The sequence below is a fragment of the Pezoporus flaviventris genome, unplaced genomic scaffold (genome assembly GCF_033815535.1).
Source record: "Pezoporus flaviventris isolate CSIRO_AGI_PZ_B2104156 unplaced genomic scaffold, CSIRO_AGI_Pfla_v1 ptg000002l, whole genome shotgun sequence".
Taxonomy (NCBI): domain Eukaryota; kingdom Metazoa; phylum Chordata; class Aves; order Psittaciformes; family Psittacidae; genus Pezoporus; species Pezoporus flaviventris.
The window spans coordinates 31,212,501-31,219,220 of NW_026892550.1; the positions used below are offsets into that span (position 1 = coordinate 31,212,501).

General features: G+C 42.1%; 1 long non-coding RNA gene across 1 annotated transcript; it reads left to right on the forward strand.

Moving 5' to 3' along the window:
- Nucleotides 1-494: 494 nt before the first annotated feature.
- Nucleotides 495-5,618, forward strand: LOC133279912 (uncharacterized). The gene is made up of 2 exons (XR_009747013.1): nt 495-986; nt 1,630-5,618. It is a non-coding gene; the product is annotated as an uncharacterized LOC133279912 (long non-coding RNA).
- The last annotated feature ends 1,102 nt before the right edge of the window (nt 5,619-6,720 follow it).

Here is a 6,720-nt window from a genome sequence, read left to right on the forward strand (position 1 = left end):
ATTTCACATGGTACAATGAACATTTCCTTTGTTATGTACATCTATTGATATTATCTTAGTTTGACCTGTCCAGAGATTTCGAAAGAGAAGTTCACTTTAGTCTTCCCAGCTTTATCTTTGCTTCTTTTTAGGTTCTGCTTACAGAACCAGCACATTAGTCACACTCCTTCTACACCATTCTAAACCTCTACCTTCCTTCTAAACCTCAAACAAGTTGCCAGTGGGACCTGAGTCATGTGTGGGCCTTGTCATGGCCTTTTTCTAAATAGCTGGAATACTTTTTTCCTGGTAAGATGACATTATAAAGGGGTGCAGTTGTGTAGGAGGTTTTGATATAACTTTAAAATTACATTTAATCTCTACGCATGTAAGATTTCTGCAAGGAAATTTCTTGTATTTTGATGACAGTAGTAAAGAATTATGTCAAGGCATTTTTGTCTGTGTTGTGCATAACAGAATGGCCATTTCAGTTCTTTTTTTTTAATCACAAAAAAAGATACTGAAAACAATGCCCAGGAATGCTAACAAGCAAGAAAGAGGAAGTTATATTCGAGCTACTTTGTGCCCTCCTCCCCTGTGACGTTACCACTAGCATCTTGACCATTTTGGTTACTACTGGAGGGGAAAAACCTCAAATCCTTTCCTGATCTTGGAAGGGCTCCAAAACAGAGCACATATTCCTTGCTTAAAAGTGACCTGTTTCAGTTTTTTTCTTAATCCCTGCTAGATTCTGGTTTGCCATTATTAAAACTCCACAACGAAGCATTTACTAGCTTTGTCCCTATATTTACAATACCTTTTGACTGAGATGTCTAAGAGCTTTAAACATATGCTTTAAGCAGTGAACGGTTGGCGCTGACATTTGTTACAAATCTTTTCAGAAGGCCTTGTGGAATCGTTCTAATCCGGGAAGAGCCACTGACTCACTGTGTGATCTGACAGAGTGACATATCACTTGACCTCAGTCTCAGCAGCTGTAGAACGAGGTGGAAATACGGGGCCTGACAGAAAAGCAGAGGGTGTCTTTTGGCAGAGCTTTCCACAGCAAATAAGTTTCAAATCCACGGCTTGGCTTCTTTCTTATTCCTCCAGAAGTCTGAGATGAGTTTTAGATCAAAAATAGGGTTTGCAGCATTTCTTCTTGGCAGCGGGAAGACGTGTGAAGCAGTCATATTAGTTACTTGTGGTGGCATAAAACGCCAAGGCTGGGGTTTACAGATGGGCTGAGAAGGCGACCTCCGACTTAGTCATTTTTGCAGGCCGGAAACAGAAGTGGTTCAGCCAAAACCGTTCCTTCCTTCCCGCCCCTCTGCGAGCCACGAGGCAGCTGCAGTAGGGTACGCGGTGACCGCCGCAGCTGCCTGCAGAGGGGTTCGGCCGCCGCCGCTGCCGCGCCGGGAGCTGCAGGGGGCGCAGCGGTCCCGTGCACCTGCACCGGCCCGACCCGGCCCGGCCCGGCCCGCGGGGCTGAGCAGCAGGGGGAGCGGCGAGGGGTTTGCTGCGGCGAGGAAGGATGTGGTGTGCGAGCAGAAGGGAACATCCGCACTTTGCCCCCGATGATTTGTGGTGGGAAAGTGGAGGGGTTGTTCTGGGGGGTTTTGTTTTCTTTTATTTTCTGTTTGGTTATAGGTGCTGTCAGATACAGTGCGTTGCATTCTCCATGAGATGGCTATGGGTGCTTTAAAACAGCAGATGAAACGCTATCCCATTCTGCCAGCCCCAAGTATGGGAGCTCTGGTAGAAGTCCAGCACTTGCAGCAGCAGCGCTTTCCCCTGCCAAATTTCCTGACATTGACATTACCAGTGTTCAGACCTCAACTAGCTCATGACCGAGGACAGCCTTAAACAAAATGCCATTTCCCTGCCCATTCCGCATGTTTACATTTAACCTTAAGTTTCCTGCTATTTATTCATGTGAAATTTCTTCCCCACCTTAGCTGTTCTGTCTTATAATTGGGTAGATCTTAAACATTACTTAAATATCTGGAAAGCCACTCTAGTTTGCATCTGGATAGCCCCTCTCTGCAGAGAAATCTTTGGTGGGCATAGTACTTCTGCTGGTGCATCTCTTTGCTGTACACTGCAGAGCAGAGGGAGAAGGGAGGCAGCTAATGGTGGCCAGGGGGACCTGGACTCTTGTGAGTCTTGGTCTGGAGAGTGACCTGGTGAGGCAGGGGACTGAAAATGTGGGAGGGAGAGCCCTTCTAGCTGATGAAACTTTAAGACGGACTTAAGGCTGCTGTAAGATATTTTAAACCAAACTGTCCAATATCAACAGGAGTTTAAGGAGCAAACAGAAGGGTCCATCCTCAGGTACATGACATGCCCAAGCAGCATGAGCTAAACTGGAAATAAGTGCACAAAAGCAGTCTCATTCCAGGCTGTAGCACAGCTTCTGCTAGAGCTGTCTGGCACAGCCTCAGGAGCTGACGTCCTGCTTGAACTGTCATGTCCCACTTGCATTCCTGAGCCATCAGACGACAGCATGTGGATGCGCAGGCAGCAGTCAGCAGCACATGCCAAGCAAGTTTCGTACAAAAATAGAAACACAATAGATCTTTCAATTTTCCAGTGCGTCTTCCCCAGTCCTTACCCGTTTTACTTACAGTGAAATGTAGAGGCATGTGAGGTGCTGTGTCCTAGTTGCACTTGGTCTGTGCACATCTCAGGGTGTTCTGATCTAGTTTTAATCCAGGCAAAACCAAGTAGTTTTGATTTGAGTCTGGCCAAAAGTTTGAAGCAGTCATATTGTAAATGGGGTGTTGGTTTGTGCCTTTTTCATAGTTCTGCTATTCAGATTTTGCTCCATCTTATTCTCATATAAATCAAACTGAATGAACTTGAAGGTCTGAAGCAATTACAGACCAAGGAATCTTAAAAGTGCCAGCCCATGGGAAGATACACCTGCCACATCCCTTTTCTTGTGTGTACCAGCCATCTTACTATTGATCTCATTGCTGTTAGTGACCTGGTGCCTCAGGCACAGACAGTTGCACTTGGGTGCCTGACTCCTCTAATTTCAGCTGCTGGGGCAGCTGAAGCATGACAGTTCAAATCATTCCAGGCCAGGAGTACATAATGTACATCCCATGCATAATGCCACTGCTACCTTTGGATGGCTTCACCTACTCATACAGTTTAGAATTAGGTATTTAGGAGTTGCTTCCATTTCTCTGTGACAACTAGGCTATTATAACTGGACAGTTCTTTAAAAATAAAAATGAATTTCCACTACAACCTTTAATTTAAGGTGCCACGAACATAAAAATAAACAAGTTACATTCTGTTTCTGATTTTCAGACACTTGTACATGAATTGCCAATAGACCAAGAGCAGTTAGGACCTACAGAATATTTTTGTTATTTTTATTTCATAATTTCATGCTGGTTTTCTAACACGGCTTTGAATTACCACTGTGACTTCCTGTATTTCTGTGAAGAAGAAGAAAGAAATGTTCTCCATCCCAGGGATATGTGATGCCATACTTGCTTTTTTTTTTTTTTTCCTTTTGTTCTTGATTTTCTAGAGGGGATGTCTCATGAAAAAAAGAGTCAAAGATGATAACAGTTCTAGGCAAAACTCTTGCATCATTTAGTCTAGGTTTCTGAATTGGGTAATACAGCTTTCTATGTATTTACACTTAACTTTCAATTAACTCTTGGATGTTTGCAGCAACGTCATCTCAGCAGTCAGGGAGACTTTGTGAAGCTGTTTCCTTCATTTAGTAGCCTACCATAAGATTTAAAATTTGATCTATAAATTTTGCCTTTTTATTTTTCCCTGGCAGCTTCTAATCAATATAAAATGTGAAAATACCCTTTCCTTTAATTGTTAATGTGTTTGATTGTGTATAAATTGTATTTTTATGTGCTAATCCCAGATAAAAGTGTAGGAAACAGCATGTATGTTATCTCTGGAACGGGCAGAGTCTTTATAGAATGATATTACTTCTGTAGACTTTTTAAGGGGCTCTGTTCTGGTGGTATTCAGCAATATGATTTCTGCTTCCATTATTTTTTTCCCTGTATTTCTTCCCCTTAAAGTAAACCAAACCAAATTATGTAGGACCACTAGGAAATTCTTTGAGAGGAAGGCTGCAATATGCATCTGTACCAGTCAAACAACTTTCTAATTCCCAGTTTATTTCCTGAAGACACCTAAATAGGGCTGAGCTGCTGGGTGTCTGAACTTCTTCCTGCTCTCAGTATTTTATCAGTTATCTCAAACACTGTTCAGAAGACCCTATACTGTATAAAAGAGCATACAGAAATTGTGACCAACCACACAGTGAGTATATTAAAGGTTCATCCTCCCTCCTGCAAAACGTATTTAAGGTTGTTTAATATTGTAATTTTTGAAAAAAAAAAAAAAAGTCCAGAAATGGGCTTTTTTCCCCTTTTTTCATAACTGAGAAGAGCATTCCCATTCAGGGAGTGGGTAGTTCAGAACACTCTAGTGTTTCAGACCCTCTGATTTTGAAGCTGGGGACTAACTCAGTAGTGCTTGCGCATTTTGAGTGGGAGGGAAAATGTTAAGTGTACTTGAAAACGCTTGTGTGCTAGACACCACCATCATGGACCAGACCCCAAAGGGCAGGTTTACACTGCACTTTCCACCTTTGTGTTTGTCTTACTGAGTGCCTAATCAGCTAAGCCAAACTTCCTTTACTCTAAGGAGGGTTCTTTGGGCCATTTCATGATGTATTTATTAGTGCAAACTATCTGTTCAGCTTCAACAGGATTTTTTAATAACAACTTTCTTAACATTGTTCTGCTTTTGCATGTCTTTTTATGATCTTCTGCATTTTTGTCCCCCTTTACCTTTAGCTTTTCTGCTGAAAACTGTTACAACAATAGTGATCATCTATTTACATGGGCTTTGCTTTTTCTTAAGAATAGATCTTTGTGTTTCAGTAAGATCTGTGGATCTATTTTGAAATATCTGTTGTGAAAAAGACAACATTTTCATTTGAAAGGCAGCATAATATTCTGGTTTGTCTCATCACTTACTCTGCCTTTTAATTGCTGTAATTTTTTTCTCCCTGCAGGAGGTTTAAACATCCATGCACTGAATAGAGAAATAGCACATTAATTTCACAGTGACTTTACACAGTGAAGGCTGTTATTTGTAAAATGCAAACATCCCAGAAGTCTTTAACAACTAGTTGTAGCTGCTGCACCTTGAACTTGGTGACAGGACTTCCCCAGAGCCTACTTGGACTGCCTTCCTCTGGCTCAGAGAGGTTGGTTTCCTCATGTTACTTCATAGCTGCTGAAGTGCTGCCTTCCTTTTCTAATTTTCCTTTTTGACGTATTTCCAATATCTGTAGGTATTTACATACAAACAGGTATCCTCATGTATGACTTCCACTGCCTCTTTACTGAAGGCTAGCTGAGAAAATCTCTGGCACCATCCTTTGCCTTCTGCATTGTGAAAATACAAGGGATTTCAACAGCTTGGCTGCCTGAACTGGGGAGTACTGAGAAGCTCTATGCAGAATGGCTCTGTGAAGACAAATCTTAAACCAATGGCAGTATTAGAATTAAGAAAATTAATAAGGCAAATTAATAATTGTAAGATGTGATACATCTTAAATACAGATGTAATAGATGCTCTGATCTCTGATTTACATGCATGAAAACAGAGGCAGAAACTGTGCCTGTGTGCATCCTTAAGTGCCATAGCAGAGATGCAAGTAGAGCACAGCCTTTCTTAGCATCCTACGTACGGGTCCCCACAGTCTCTGAAGTGAAAGAGTTCTTTTAATAACAGGACACTGAAACAAACACAAAATGTTAGAGAAGTTGTATACTAAGTATTTCTCTTGTGAGCTGCAACTGTATCCATTTGAAATTATGAGCAAGAAGAGATTTGGCCTGTGATGCTTGTTCCTGAGATGACTGAGCTCTTAATGCTGTATAACTCTGCTTTTGGGTCCAGCCTTTTTAAAATGCACCCTTACAGCCCATGGAGTGAGACCATAGCCCCACAGGCTCCCTGGTTACTGTGTGCCAAAGGCTGTGGAAGGTAACTCACAGCATTTTAGTGACATGCTGGCATTCGTATTGACCAAATTCATCCTCACACATCAGTGTTCAAGGGAGAAAGGAGGTCTTTCTGGCCCCAGGGAGCAAACAGACTTTCAATATGGCTTGTGTGTGATTTTTTTTGCATGGCCTGGGAAACTCACTCACTGAACTTTCAATCTGAGTTAATGTTTTAAATGTAGTATTACCAAACACATTTGTTCTTTAAAATGCCATCTATTTTTCACTTGAGTAGCTCTTACTCCAAAGTAACATGGAGAAGGCTGGTTTTGAGAAGAAGCCCTAGAACTGGCCAAGAGGAGGGAAATGCCATGTTTGAAGCAGAAGCCTGTGAGATAGCATTCTGCATAAACCTGCCAGTCTGATTTCAAGATGTGTATCATGGGGCAGTTTTGCTATCCCCAGCACCACTACTGATGCTTGTCCTGGAGAAAGAGAATCCATTATGATCTGTCCTGGCCAAATATCTACAGTCCTTTTCTGGATTTAGTGAAAAATCCGCCTTACCAGCCAACCTTCAAGTGTATCTCTGCAAAAGGACGTAAAACCCAGCAGGACTCCCTTATCACATGGCATTAACTGACATGACACTGACATTTTAGATATGTGTGACTTCTTGCCTCCAACCCCCATGCTGAGATCTCATGTTCCTTTTTTCCACAGGGTCATGTTG